Source organism: Pinus tabuliformis, chromosome Q, assembly GCF_031772625.1.
Source record: "Pinus tabuliformis cultivar Carrire ecotype Pingquan chromosome Q, CPIR1, whole genome shotgun sequence".
Lineage (NCBI taxonomy): Eukaryota > Viridiplantae > Streptophyta > Pinopsida > Pinales > Pinaceae > Pinus > Pinus tabuliformis.
In genome coordinates this window covers 674484112-674495905 of record NC_142296.1, presented here as the reverse complement: position 1 = coordinate 674495905, position 11794 = coordinate 674484112, and the positions used below count along the sequence as shown (strand labels likewise).

Genomic DNA, 11794 nt, shown 5'->3' with positions numbered 1-11794 from the left:
CTTGAAAAGATTGGTGAAAATGCTTTCCGCCTTGATTTACCAGCTTACATGCACATCTACTCAGTCGTAAATGTAGATTGCTTGAGATTGTTTGAACCTTCAATGATCGAGGACCCTAAAGAGCAAAGTCAATTGCCTTCTATTGATGACCTGCTACCTGAGTATCTTAATGAGTTGCAGTAAGACACAGTGCTGGACAGGAAGGTGAGGATGATGTGCAAGGGAGACGTTGAGTACCTCAGGATTGGGCTCAAAGGTTCAAAGCCAAGCAACGCAAAGTGGATTGAGATTGGATAAGTGAAGAAACAGTATCCTCACTTAGTCGATGCTTAAAAACCAACTTTTGGTGGTCCAAAATATTTTTCAATGGGAAGGCCATGATCCGAATTGGATCCATAGAAGACTATCAAAGAACCATGACTGTATCAAGTCGAACAAATCTCTAAATAATTTCAGAACAACAATCAAAAACACCTTGAACCAGTGGCAATGGCATCCAACGTGGAATGACAAGGACCTCGATCAAAGCGCGCTGATCGAGGCCCATGGAGGCTGCGCGAGAGGCCAAAGTAGCCCCTGGGAGCCCCAGAATGGGAAAAAGAGGTGATTTTTGATGGGCCAAAATGGGAAAGCCCGAGCACTTGGTCGCATGGGGGAAATGGAGGACCGCGAGAAGAAAAGGAAAAAAGTGCTAATCGTACAAGGCGGGACCCGCGCTCTGGAAACCAGCAGTTTTGATTGGAGTGCCCTTAAACGGTAAGAGGTTTTGGATGAAAGCAGAGCGATTCCATACAACGATCGACGCGTGGCACGCAGAGGTGAGAGAAAACCGCCATTGATCGTGTGCTATCGATTGAGCAAGTCAACTACGCGAAATGTGTGTATGGCATCAGATCTGGAGGATCCAGATCGGAAGACTGAGATTGCACCTGATGGGAGGAAGTGGAATCGACAAGGAATTAAGCCCCGTTTTAAAGGGATTTGGAATCTGTTTGATCACCACGGTGGAGGAAGAATGCATCCACGACGTAACTAAAGAAATGAACTGATAAAGCATGCTAGCGCTATTGAGAGGAAGCCAAGTGGCAACTCCCTGAGCATTGATGATGACGCTGAACAGGGAACTCCCAGCGCAGCTGTAGAAGGTGAATCGACAGAGGCAAAAGAGGAACCGAACAGGCATAGGGATCGAATGGCTAAAGCCATGAACAGAGGCAGTCGAATGAGGGTGGAGTTAGACACAGAGAGACAGAAGTCGAGAGACGAAGAAGTGGAGCAGTGAACCCTGAGAGGAAGACTAAACACAGAGAATAGTAAAGCAGAGCAGAGGAGAAAAAGGGCTGAGCTGATCAACAACAACATCGAGCACCAGAGAGCTTGAAGATTCAAGCCATCCCCTAGATGATTTGTCCAGGCTGAGCACCACATTAGGCTCTTGCCATTGTACACCAGAAGGTCACAGAGTTGGTAGGAAGAAGAAGAGTCTGCGTACTCCAGTGGCTTGGGGAATCCAAGACCACCCCGCCAAGAAAATCTACTTCAAGAGAACTCACATTGAGTCCCTGTATTGTAAAATTCTCTTCCCAAAGGCACAATAAAATAAGGACACCACTAAAGCTAGACCGGAGACATAGCCCTGGATCATAGGGTGAACTCCTTATTAAAAAATTGTTTGTGTCTTTGTGTTTGCTTACTATATTTCTCTAATGTCTTTCCATTTTATTGTCTGTGTATTAGCAATCTGATCGATCCGTTGCTTCAATAACACAGAACACACACCAGCACATGAATCTGTAATACCTTAGTTTAATAAATCTTTAATTGATGTCATTCATAGAGTGAATATCAGATCACCACTCTTGACACCAAGTCTCGAAGACGTAGCCCACACTGGGTGAACTCCATTATCAATGTGTTTGTGTTCTTGATTTGATCATTTTTGTTATGTTTCATATTCCTTAAAGTATGAACATGTGGTTGTTTCATACTCTTTCATATGCAATTCTTCTAACATCACAAAAGTAAAAGATCTTGGATAATTTCGGTAGTTGAAGAGATCCAGATCCATTGGAATTGAACATGATCACACACAAAACAATTGATGATACAACACAAACACTCAACACCTAGAATCAACATGATCCCCTTAATGCAACAAAAAAACAATACTCTCCTCCAAGTGTGACACTCAGGATACACTTTGTGACGACAATGATGACAGTAGTACACCATTGCATAAAACTTTGGGAATGAGTCTAATACATATCTATATGATAGGCTTCTAGGGCCCAAAGGGTGGCCTCTGGTTGGAAACCTGTTTTAGGTTGTGTTCTCTAGGAAACCCTTCATGTATGTTGTTCGAGACCTGAGAGGTAAGGTTGGCCCCATTTTCACTCTCAAAATGGGGTAAAAGGCCCTGATAAACATCACCTTCCTGAAGGTGGTATATGGTTGCCTTATTGAAAAGGGGGCACTCTTTGCGAGTATGCCACCTAATATTCTGACAAAAATGTTCTTCAACGAGAAAAAATGCTCTATAAATTCAGCCAAGTATGGAGCACCGTATGCCTAAATATGGTGTTTGAAATTCTCACCCTCTCACTCATCAAATACTTCAGCTAGATTCACAGTTGGGCCATCGAGCATCTCATTCATAGGTTGGACGTCAAGGTAGGGAAAAACCAAGGGATTGTGCGTGTGTTGGCCAATGTGCAGTTAACAATTTCCAGCATCCATTTATGTATGTGCTTCGAGAAGAAATTGGGATAAGACATTATTACCCATGTCGATGAGGTTATGAAGGAGATTTTATTGATTGTGGAGCCCCAAACACATGATTTCTTGCCCATTATCAAGCTGATATTCACCAAAAAATAGAAGTACATCAAGGAGTTGCAGCAAATCCATATGGACAACATTCTCCCTCTCATCAATGCTCGTCATGTGGTTCTGAAACGAGGGCATCATACTCAGCTTGGGTCCCTTGATGACACCAATGTGTATATCGACTCATTGATGAAGTTGGATTTGTCGGAAGGGTCAGGGAAGGCCACTGATGAAGAATTAGTGACCCTGTGCTTCGAGCTCCTGACTGCCGGAACTGACACAACAACTACTATGCTGGAATGGGAAATTCTTCGCATGGTGATGCACCAAGATATTCAAGAAACTTTCCATCAAGAGATTTGCAATGTTGTAGGTGACAGGAAAGTGGAGGACAAGGACATTAAAAACCTTCCATGCCTAAAAGTTGTGTTGAAGGAGACCCTGTGGTGACGCCCTCCAGGTCACTTCATCTTGTCACGCTCAGTCACAGAGGACTGTAAACTCAAGGGGTATGACATTCCCTACTGGGCCAATGTGGAGTTCTACACAACATGAATGTAAGTAAGTCAATATCATAAATTGCTATCAATGTCTATTTCATATATGTTAGATCTCCAACATCATTAGAGCTAGAAGCTTATGCTATATAGTTGTAGAAAGTGATTATCGGTCATATTGTAAATTGTTACCAATGTGTCGTAGGTCAAACCCTAAATTGCTACCAATGCTTATTTAATATATATTATATGTATGATCATGAATGAAGATGTGTCTATTCATTATTAAAAAAAATGGAGGAAAAAGGTCAAATAGGTACTTAATTCCTGCATTAGAAATATTAGAACTACTTATGTTTACCTCTTACCTGTTGTTTTGTCCCCATTTAGAAGGTCTGACTAGTTAAGAATATAGTATACAATCTTGAGAGAAAAGTTTATATGTACTGTTAACTATATTTTTGCAATTGTTTTGGTTAAAGCGGAGTAGAAGCTAACTTACTATGCATGCTTCTAGTAGGTCCTTATACTACTAGTGTAACCCCTTATTGTTATTAGTACAACCCCCTTATTATATTGTTGTTCCCATGTAGTCCCCATATTGTTATTATTGTGCCCATAGAAGCCCACTATTGTTATTATTGTGCCCTTACATTATTATTGTTATGTCGACTCTGATTATATTATGACCCCTTAGACTCCTATATATAGAAAGGAGGTATTGTCATTTGTATCATCCAAGAATTGTTCATTTGTGTAATGTAAAGGAGGTTTCCCCCTCTAAGAGGCTTATTTCTAAGGCGTTGATCTATCTTTTATATCTTTTTGTGAGCTGGTTTCATAACATTTGGTATTAGGGCTTTGGATTCTAGGGTTGCGCTGCTCCAAACAGGTCATCATGGAAGTTTTGCTATAATTTTTTTTTTCGATGTTTCAGAAGCTAAAAAAAAAACCCATTTAAGACGAAATCATGCTGAACCTCAGTACTTAATTTCAGATCTTGCCTTGCTATATTTTTGGAGATATGATATGAGGAAGTTAGGGTTTTGCAAGCTCCATAATTTCATCTAAAACAGGTCATCCTGGAATTTTCACTATAACTTTTTCGCTATGAAGTTTTAGAAGCTAAAAAAAACTCATTTGAGAATAAATCAGTCTTAACATCGGGTCCAAATTTCAGATCTTGTATCGCTACATTTTTGGATATATGATCTGAGGAATATAGGGTTTTTGCATACTCACGAATTACATCCTAAACAGGTGACCATGGGAAAATCGTCATAACTTTCTCTCTAAGCATCAGATTGAAATTTTGTAAGAAGTTGCAGAAAGAGGACATACTGTAGTTTTCTCTGTATCGGTTTTAGGCCCTAAGGTTTAAATAGTGACACGCGATACTTCATACAAGTTTTCTCGACTGAACCAATCTATAGTCAGGTCATCATGGGATATTTGACATAACGCTTCCTTGCAGAATCCAATCTTGATTAGACTTGTGGGTTTAGAAAGAGAACTCAGAGAGCTACTGTAGGACGCAATTTCAGAACTTAGAGATCTGAAATTACAGAGTTACATTCATTTTAAGATCGAGCTCCTAAAATCAAGAAAAGGCGATATGAGGAAGTTTGATGGCAATGATCCGGTAAATTGGATACTACAAATGGAGCAATATTTTGATCTACATGAGGTTCAAATGTTACAAAGGTACGTATTGCATCTTCATATTTAGAACCGGATCAATTTGTATAGTATAAAGGGCTTTGTTCTCGTAAACCACTTGTTATGTGGTCAAGTTCCATGGAGGAAATGATAGCACATTATAAGGATACAAAGAGAAACACGTTCTTTAGCAAATTGATAAATCTCAAACAAGAGTGTTCAATGGCAGAGCACATTGAGGACTTTCAAAAATTGGATATAATGGAAAATGATATTCCAGAGAAGCAGAGGATTGATGTCTCCATAGGGACTTTAAAGGATAACATTAAACGTGAGGTTCATCTTTGGGAACTTGATTCATTGGAGAAGGCATTCAATTTGGCAAAAAAAGTGGAAAACAAAATTATGGAAACAAGGAAGTCTACCCCTCACAACTATAAAGATGGAAGTGTTGTTTCTCCTAGCCTTCCACAATCTACAAGGGTGACACCACAACAATTGGAAGAAAAAAGAGAAAAAGGGCTTTGTTAAAATTGTGATAACAAATACATTAAAGGTCATAAGTGTGCTGAGAAGAAATTATTTTACATAGATTGTGAAGAGGAGGAAGAAAAGGATCAAGAAACATCAAAAGAAGAGGATATACACCAAGAACCAACCCCAGAGAAAGAAGAAATGAATCTTACCATATCTTGTAAAGCATTGGCAAGAAATACCACTCCTCAAACTCTCAAGATAGGACATATCAAGAAGAAAAAGGTTCAAGAAGTGAAAGATCACATCGAGAAAGAAGAAATGAATCCGACCATATCTTGTAATTCATTGGCTGGAATTACCACTCCTCAAATTATCAAGATAGAAGGACATATCAAGAAGAAAAATGTTCAAGAAGTGAAAGATCACATTGAGCATCAAGAAATCAATCTGACCATATCTTGTAATGCATTGGAAGAAATTACCTCTCCTCAAACTCTCAAGATAGAAGGATATATCAAGAAGAAAAAGATTCAAGCAGTGAAATATCACATCGAGCATCAACAACAAGTTCTCCAACTTTTAAAGGATAATGCCACTTTGGTGCAAAATCGAATGAAACAACATGCATATCAACATCGTAGTGAAAGAAGTTTTGATGTAGGCGATTGGGTATTTTTACGGCTACATCTCAAGCAAGCTATTTATGAGAAGGAAATGTTTACAATACTACATGCACATAAGAAATTGCGACCTTACCTAATGGGAAGAGACTTCAAGGTAAAAGTGGATCATGATAGTCTTAAATAATTTTTAGAACAAAGATTATCTTTAGAAGAACAAAAAAAATGGGTCACAAATATGTTGGGTTATGACTTTGAAATCATCTAAAAAAAAAGGAAGCAAAATGTTGTTGCAGATGCACTCTCAAGAAAGGCTGAGGATGTGGAAGCATTGTTTTGTGCTATTTCTATTATCCAACCAGATTGGATAAATGAAGCAAGGGATGAATGGAAGAAGGACGAAGAAGTGTGGCCACTCATTCAAAAGTTGGAAAAGATCCCAGTTCAAACAATATTGATAGAACTTTACGAGGAAGGAAAAATCATATTGGAACCTAGAGCAGTCACAAAACAAGAACCCGACAACTATGAAATTGATCAATTTCAGAGTATCTCATCAAGTGGAAGAACTTACCCACTGAAGATTCCACATGGGAGGACAATAATTTTATACAGAAGCGTCAAGAACTACTCAAGCATTGAGGACAACACTTTTTGAAGGAGAGGGGCATGTTAGCTCCCTATACTACTAGTGTAACCCCTTATTGTTATTAGTACAACCCCCTTATTTTATTGTTGTTCCCATGTAGTCCCCATATTGTTATTATTGTGCCCGTAGAAGCCCACTATTGTTATTATTGTGCCCTTACATTATTATTGTTATGTCGGATCTAATTATATTATGACCCCTTAGACTCCTATATATAGAAATGAGGTATTGTCATTTGTATCATCCAAGAATTATTCATTTGTGTAATGTAAAGGAGGTTTCCCCCTCGAAGAGGCTTATTTCTAAGGCATTGATCTATCTTTTCTATCTTTTTGTGAGCTGGTTTCATAACAGCTTCCCTTCAAAGTAAATTTCTTTGGCATAATCTCAAACTATTCCAGAGGCTCGGTGATCTTCCTCAAGCTTCAATTTGTGGCCATGGTTCTTTGTTTCCATCATACAACCACATTAATATTCAACACTAGTATGTTTGCTTACCTCGAATGACTATTAGAATTAGCTCTGTGTACGGGTAGCTTTCGGAAGGGCGATTAATCTACTCAGACGGTGACTCAGTAAGAAATTGAGCTTTTGTTCATACCCAAAGAGGTTATTCGTCTGCAATTTGGCCAGAGAAAGGAAATATTGTGTCCAATATGAGGGAAGTGACAACATGTAGCTTGCCACGAAGCTGTGGACAACATGGGATATGTTCTGCGGTGGGTGGAGAAGAAAAATATTAAATGTTTCCTAAGTATTCCTAAGTACAAGCTAACATTAAATTAGTATTCAAGTGAAATTTGAAACGATTTGAAACCATTATCCTAAGTTTTAATAAAATCATACTCTTTTGCGTGCAATCTGAGGTCCAACTTAAAACTTTGCATAAAAAATTGTTTGATCAAATATTTCCATTGAAACATTGGTTAAACCATGCATGTAATGGTTAGTTAAAGAAATTTAATGCTTGATAAAGATCCATCAATCATTATAGTCCCTGCGCTATCGAAGGCAAAGACTAATAAAAATATTATATATAGTATTCTATTTTACACCCTATCTATCTATCTATCTATCTATCTATTTATCTATCTACCATTATGGTTTAACTAGAAAAGTTTCATAATGTTATAATTGAATTTTTTTTTTTTTTAATTTTCTAAAGAAAAGAGATTTTAAATAAAAATCTATTTGCTTTTATTTTAAATTAATTTGAATTTATTTAATTTCCCTGATTAATTTTAATGAGTCGATAGTATATACTAAAATATAAAAGCAATACCTGTTAATACAACTGTTCAAGGAAATAACCTATAATGTTTCATTGAGTTGACTTTATCTGCTTAGGATATTTTTGTACCTAGCTTATATAAATTATTGATTTTAAGATGTTAGTGTTGGTTTTTGTACTTTTCTTTCTCTTAAATGTTTATCACCTTCATTTTCTTTGCCCCTAAGGATTTGTTTGGCATTTAAAAATCTTTTGGCTTTCCCTTTTCCTCAATCACATCATTGTTCTAGAGAGATTTGGCTTTCTCTTTCTCAACCACATCATTATAGCTTCTTCATCATTGTTCCAAGGATATTGAGGTAACAGGTTTGTCATGCATAAAAAGGGGACGCAGAAAAGGCCTTAGCAATTTGATCCTTATCCTTTGGTGTCTTGATCCTTATCCCGTGTTGTCTATGATTTTGCTACTATCCATGGAACAATATTATTGATGGAAGCCACAACAATATTTTGATTGATGGAGCAAACCAACCTTGCATTACATGTATCTTTACCCATAAAAATGAAATAATATTAAAATAAAAACACCAATTTTGTAAACGTCAATCCCTTTCTCAAATACTCTATTGGATAGTGAATTTTCATGATATTTGTGATTGACATGGAGGTTATTATCGATCTATTGAAGATGCAATAATATCTTATCTTTGGATACGTACTTCATTTATGTACCATAGTTTATCTATTTAGATATTTTTTATGTACCATAGTTTATCTATTTAGATATTTTTTTGCACAAAAGATACTTTATTGATATCAATATTTTTCCACAAGTTGGAAAAGAAATTTTTAAATTTTAAATTTTATTTCTCATAATATTAGAGTACTTTTTTATAAAATATTATGAAAGGGAAAAATATTGTAAGAAGTGCAACTTTATGATAGTTAATTTTTTGTGTGGTCAAGGTTATGTTATATAGTCAGGGGAATTTACAACAATTTAAAAGTTATAAATTTAGTAAAATTGTGAGAGAGAAAACATATCACTTATTATTAAAGGTCACACTTCTAATGAATTTTGAGAATGGAAATCAAAAATTTTATTACAAAAAGATATAAAGTCAAGATCATGTTACAAGGTTAGGTGAATTTATGGTTTAAAAGTTATAATTTCATTGCCAAAAGATACAAAGTCAAGATTATGTTACATGGTTAGGTGACTTTATGGTTTAAAAGTTATAAATTCAGTAAAATTGTGAGATGGAAACATCACTTATTGTAAAAGGTCACGAATCCAATGAATTTTGTGAATGAAAAATAAAAATTTCATTACAAAAAGTTACACAATCAATAATTTTGTAAAGCAAAAGATGAGAAGAAAAAAAGATATTGATACAAAATGATATAACCAATAATCTAACACTATAAAAGCTATATAAAATTCAAATTTTTCTTGATGCAAACATTATCCACCATATAAATCTTTATATAAATTTATGAATAAACAAAATAAAATTATAAAAAAGAACTATTTACAATTTTCTCAAAACATTTTTTTGCAAAACTGCCCATCCCTTAATAACACAATCTTGTAATGTCGATCACACTTAGCATCATCCCCAACCAAGCCTACAATTAAATCATAAAGATCCACATGATGAATATGAAATTGACATTTCAATTCCTATGTCTAATGAAGCTTAATCATCACTCACTTATACTTTTTAGAATCTTAAAAACTTTTATGAATCTTAAAAAAATATAGAAAGAAAAAAGTGAAAATAATTGTGATAGTATAACAAATTATATTTATTAAAATTGTTAATTATTGTATCTGCAGCAAGTATAGTATTACGCATTCAGTTTTGTTTTTTATTACGTATTAATTTGCTTTTGATCAAAAAAGTCTACAACTTATTCATAGTTTAACATTAGGAATTCATTTTTTGTTATTTTTTATTATTATTTAAGTTTATTTATTTGTAAAGTGATTGGTTGAAGTCTTATTATGGATTTTTTAGTAACTTCCACTTCTATTAATTACTTTTTTCTGTTTTTAGTTTTATGTCCTTTTTATCTAACTTTTTTATTTTGATTTTTTTCTTTCTTTTATTATTTCTATTTTCATGAATTATAATTTTTTTTTCCATATTTTCAATTTAAAATAACAAATTTTAAATTGGAAAAAATAAATTAAAATAATATATATATATATATAATTGAAAGGGAGAAAAAAAAAGCTATTGAAAAAGAAACGAAATAGTATAAATAAATTAAAAAAGTATATATATATATATATATATATATATATATATATATATATACTTTTTTAATTTATTTATACTATTTCGTTTCTTTTTCAATAGTTTTTTTTCTCCCTTTCAATTTCAATTAACATTTGAGTCAATTATGTTATTTTATTATTATTATTAAATTTATTTATATGTAACTTATTCTCTCATCTTTAGTAACTTCCATTACTAACCATGCTATGATGAAATTTACATTAAATCTCCTTGTAATGACTGTCTAAGGAGTGGGAGCTCCTCCTCTATGATAACTGGTATAGTCAAAAATATTATGCCAAATAATCTCAAAAGAGTCATTCCTGCCTCTAAGGTATATCAAGAATTCAATAAATTGATCTTATTACAAAAAATTTGAATGCAAGAATTCAAGAAGTTTAATCTTTTTTTCTCCTTTTGTGTGTTTGTCATTAATGTCTTCCCTTGTATCTGCTTTTTCAGGTCAAAAGATTTGAAACTCCAACCGAGGTGGACACTTGGCGGGTAGAAAATTCAATACAATGCTCTAGAGCTCCTCATTTCATTTTAGGGGATTCAAATTCTATGCAGATGTTGGGATATGAGATCTAGACTAGTTCTAGTAGTGTGAAGTAGTGGGGGTATTACTAGGAACCCGCTTTGAAGTACTAGATTCTTCTTCAAGTCACTGCAGAATGAGAGATTGCTAAACATTTATTCGGAGGATAGTCTTCAATTTCTCATCTTTTTCAATTGGTTTGTTAATGTTGTTTTACCTTCTTTCTTCAGACCAGACATAGAAGATTGGTCTCGGTTACCATGAAAAAAGTTAATGTGTGAATTTTGTTAAAATGATTTAATGTATTGCAATTTTATTCTTAATTTTATTCAAGGTTAATGTCTCAAATTCAGCCAATTTAATACTAAATCATAATTCATATACAAATGTATAATATTTTGAAAATATTCGATATATATATATATATATATATATATATATATATATATATATATATATATATATATATATATATCACAATATGAAATGTTTTAGGAACTAAATATTTTGATTAGAAACTATTTAATTTTTAAAATTTTGATGATATGAAATGTTTTAGGAACTAAGTATTTTGACTAGAAATTAAGTGTTGTGATATCTATCTATAGTTACTAGTGATTTAATTTATATAATTGTGGTAGTTATAATTGAGTTATGAAATTAATATTAAAATAATTGTTATTGCCTATTATTCATATATTAATTAACTTGTCTTTATAATTTAATTTAAAAATTAATTTCATACTAAGTCACAAATTACAGATCATCCAAATCTATTTTGTTATCTAAAAGAAAGCACCATTTGAGAGATAACAATAAAAATTTGTCCCATATTTCTCTGCCTTCACTTCCACAAACACAATTGCATTCAATTCTATATCAATCATGTACAATGCCCATGAACTTTGTAGGAGACAAATGTTTGTGCAAAACAAGTTTCTTGGAATTGACATCTCATTCAGTTGAAACTAAGTTTTTCCATATCAATTTGAATGTTTGAACTAAACACTTG

The 11794-nt window shown here is 33.9% G+C and overlaps 1 pseudogene; it reads left to right on the top strand.

The window, feature by feature from the left end:
- Nucleotides 1-2796: 2796 nt before the first annotated feature.
- LOC149221342 (cytochrome P450 77A1-like) lies at nucleotides 2797-3381 on the top strand (annotated as a pseudogene).
- Nucleotides 3382-11794: the final 8413 nt, after the last annotated feature.